Source organism: Arachis ipaensis, chromosome B08, assembly GCF_000816755.2.
Source record: "Arachis ipaensis cultivar K30076 chromosome B08, Araip1.1, whole genome shotgun sequence".
Lineage (NCBI taxonomy): Eukaryota > Viridiplantae > Streptophyta > Magnoliopsida > Fabales > Fabaceae > Arachis > Arachis ipaensis.
In genome coordinates, this window is record NC_029792.2 from 97,979,563 (window position 1) to 97,984,261 (window position 4,699).

The window sequence follows — 4,699 nt, forward strand, 5'->3', positions numbered from 1 at the left end:
TTTCTTTTTCTTTTCTTTTCTTTTAATTGGTGTTGGAAATTTATTTGGATCATTATTATTTCTTATGATTTACTTATGGATTTTTAAGGAATTGTTTGGCAATTATATATTAATTTTATAGGGTTGCTTGCATGTTCAATTTAATACTTTCAATAGCTTATTTACTATGCATGCTATGTGTTTGTGAAAACGCCCGTATGGCATTGTGCATTATTTTTCGATTTCTTTTATTCTACTATTCTATATGCTTGCTTTTCACAAAACCCTTTTTATATTATATTATTTAAATATAATTGTTATTACAAATAGCATATTAGTTTGAAAGGCTTGGTAATCTAACTTGGACATTGTTTGCTTGATCTATGCTACTCATGCCTTTGCCAGCATGCCAATAAACACCTTGCATTTAATTGTCATCATATGCACTTGCTATATTCCCATTGATGATTTTTCACATGTAGTCATGACCATGTGTTAACGTCATTCTTCCTTGCTGTGCATTGATTACCACCTTTCCCGCCCTCTTCCTTGCTCTAACCCTTGACATTTTAACATACTTTCTCTTTTCTTTCTTTTAGGATGGCCACCAAGAAAGGCAAAGAGAAAGCTACTCCCAAACCACCAGCAAGAAGAGGAACAAAAAGAGTATTAGTGGCAGAGCCATCTTCAACTGCAGTTAAACCCTCAACAAAAAGAATTAAGACGATTATAAAGGTTGATAAAAAAGAGAAAGCCTTCCCAGCAAAGGACACTGCGCGATTTACCAACTGCTACTGTGAGCAGATGTTCCCCATCCTGGCAGAACGGAATTACAACAACGAATACCTTTTTATCCTCCCGACTCATATTATTGAATTTGTTGAGCCGCGAATTGAGCGACAACAATAGGGATTCCTACAGAGACAGCCACGGCAGATTAATCTTTCCTAGGTAGTCGAATTCTACTCTAATTTCCACCTGCCAACCCTGCAGTCTGTCTATGTCCATCAAAAGCAAGTCCCCATTACAGAAGAGGCCATTCAACGAGCTTTAGATCTTCTCCCTACTCCAGAAGGACTGGATGCATTTCAAGAGGCCGCACTCAAGCGCCAGACATATCAATTTGACTGGGACACCGTTCTCAGAGTTATCGCACAACCTGGCAGCAGATGGATTTACGGATACCATCGATCCCGACCCAAAGGGATATCGGCTTCAGCACTTACTCTAGAAGCTCGAGTATGGGCACAGATCATGTCCCATTATGTCTTTTCGAGCACCCACGAGTCCTCCTTCACTGCAGACATGGCTGTTTTACTCTGGTGTATCCTTACAGACCAGCACCTAAACTTACCAAGACACATCCGGAATGCAATAGGACACGTACAAATTGCGGGCAACTTACCTTTTCCCGCCTTGGTTTCAGATCTCGTCTCAGCAGCCGGAGTCTCCTATAGAGCTGGGGACACCAAAGCCATGCTTCCACGGGATGATCAATACGTCCCTAACGGGAAATATATTAGGCCTCCAGCAGCCACTACAAGCCAACCTACTGAAGTGGCTGAAGACATTCCTCCTTCAACACCACAAGCACCCACAACAAACCAACTGCTCCATAGCCGGAGTCTCCTATAGAGCTGGGGACACCAAAGCCATGCTTCCACGGGATGATCAATACGTCCCTAACGGGAAATATATTAGGCCTCCAGCAGCCACTACAAGCCAACCTACTGAAGTGGCTGAAGACATTCCTCCTTCAACACCACAAGCACCTACAACAAACTAACTGCTCCATCAGATACTTGAAAGGTTGGATCGGCAGGAACACAAAGCAAAGCTAAGAGAGCGCCGTAACAAGCGCCGATTCACATACCTCAAGGAGTTACTTATGGGAAACTACAAAGACCCAGACACCCCGGACTCCATGATAAACCACTATTTTATGGTTTATAATGTGTTTAATTGTGTGGTTTTATCATGATCTTTACCCACTTATTCATATGATTAGCATGCATTTATATTTCCTTCCTAAAATTATTACTTGATTGAAAACTTGCTTCCTAGAGACTTTTAATTATGTATTTTAATTCTCCTTTATTCCATTCGATACCGTGATCTGTGTGTTAAGTGTTTCAGGCTTTATAGGGCATGAATGAGTTGGAGATTGGAAAGGAAGCTTGCAAAAATGGAAGGAACACAAGAAATCGAGGAGATGACCAGCGAGAAGTGACGCAGCCGCATGACTCACGCGACCGCGCGGATTGGAATAGCACAAGTGACGCAGAGGCGTGGACAACGTGCTCGCGTGGTAGGGCAAAACGCCGAATGACGCGGCCGCATGAATGATGCGATTACGTGACGTGCGCGATCTGCATAATCTGCAGAATTCGCTGGGGGCGATTTTGGGCCCTGTTTTGACCCAGTTTTTGGCCCAAAAAAGTATACTAGAGCCAGAAAACATGCAGAGACCGAGAACAACATTCATTCTACACAATTTTTAGTTTTTAGATCTAGTTTTACTCCTCCTCTAGGTTTTCTCTGTACACATTCATAGTTCTTAGGATTTTATTTCTATTGCTTTTTGCATTGGGATATTGAGATGAGTTATTACCTCATCAAGACTTCGTCATTCTAGTTCGTTTTCTTTACTTGGCTCTTACTCTTCCATGTCCGTTAATTTACTCAATTTTACTATTGAATTATTTTTAGAATTTATTAATACAAGAATTACTTTTATTTTTAATTGATTTCTTTGATTTTTATTTATCATGTCTTTCTTTAATTCCCTTTCCTATGTTATGAATTCTACATTCACAATGAGCGAGTAGTTCCCTAACTTGATGGGGAGTTGATTGAAAGGAACCCTTGAGTTGGAATGCTAAAAAAGGAAAAATTGTAATTGGGTTTATTGTTGGATTGCCCTCTAGTCACTGACACCAATCCCTTTTAATTGAGTGGGTTGGAACTTGTGAATAGAAGTAGCATTCCAACTTATTTGACTTTCCCTTACCTAGTAAGGGATAACTAAACAGGACAACCTTCAATTGTCAATTAATCTTGAGAGTACTCCAACAAGAATAGGGCTTCCAGCTAATCTACTCCCAGTCAAGGCTTTTATTTAAATTACATAAATTCTCTAATTTAATTTCCTATTATTCAATTCAAACTATTTTGAAAACATCTGATTAATAAAATAGCACACCTTTCTGCAACTCGTTGGGAGATGACCTGGGATTCATACTCCCAGTATTTTAATTTTAATTTTTGTGACACCCTTCTAAATTGATAAGTGGATTTCTGGTTGGTTAAGAACTATACTTGCAACGCATATCTTATAACAATTCTTGACTCGCCAATTTCTGCCAAGTCAATTTTTGACGCCGTTGCCGGGGAGTTGCAATAGAGTGCTAAAGTTATTAATTGGAATTTATTTATTTGCATTTTATTTTATCCTGCTACTATGAGCTGCTTGTTTCTTTCGTTAGATTACGCGTTCACTTCCTGATCCAAGCTTGCCAGTATTCGATCCTGAGATTGAAAGAACTATTTCATGAATAAGGCAAGATCAGCGTCGGTTAGTCCTCTCTGAGGGCGGATCCGAAACGTCACTTGAGAAAGAAACCAGCTCCCGTTCTACTGATTCGGTTGATTTACGTGCAGGTGACATGGCAGCAGTTAGAAGAGTTACTATCCAGGAGGCTGGAGCCCCTGATTTTTCAATGCAACCGTTTCAAGCGCATCACTCAGTGGTGGCTACAGACTTTGAAATAAAGACTGCACTGCTCAATTTGATGCCCAAGTTTCATGGCTTACCTGCTCAAGAGCCTATCAAGCACCTGAGAGATTTTCAAGCAGCCTGTTCTATTGTCAGGCGTGATGGTGCAAATGAAACTTTAATTTTGTTGAAAGCTTTTCCGTTTTCTCTTGAGGAAAAGGCAAGAGAGTGGTACTACACTCAACCCGCAACAACTGTATCCGACTAGGATACACTTAGAAGAGAATTTTTGGAAAAGTTCTTTTCAGCTGAAGTTACTAATAAACTGAGGAAAGACATTTCCATGATTGTTCAGGACGAATCCGAGACTCTCTATGAATACTGGGAGCGCTTCAATAATCTTCTGGAAGCATGCCCCCACCATATGATTGACAAGATAGTGTTACTCAGTTACGTCACACAGGGCATGAGGCCCCAAGATAAGACCACATTGGAAAGTGCTAGCAATGGGTCTATGAAAAAGTACAAGACCACTAATGAGGCTGGGCAATTGATCAGCAACTTAGCTGAATCTACTCGGAATCACAGATAGAAACAAGGCCGTTCAAAAGCCGTTGTAGAAGTATCTTGTAGCAGAGAGACTGCTGCTTTAACTCAGAGTATATGTGAAATGACCAACTTGCTGAAGCAGATGCAATTGAATCAACAAGAAGTTCAGCAAGCTCAACCTTCTCCACCACAGCAAAGCCAACAGTTAGTCCCACAGAGAGTTTGCGGAGTCTGTACTAATTATAGCCATTATACTGATGAATGTCTGCAGCTCCAGCAGGAAGACAACACCGTGGAAGCCACTCATAACTTCTATGACTGCCCCAACCAAGAGTACAATCAAGGTGGCAATTACAGCCTGATGCCAGGGCATTTTGGCCAGTTTCACTGACCTTTTCTTTACTGTTTTTAAGGTAGTTTCATGCATTTTCTTAGAAAATAAGCTAGTTTTGGGTA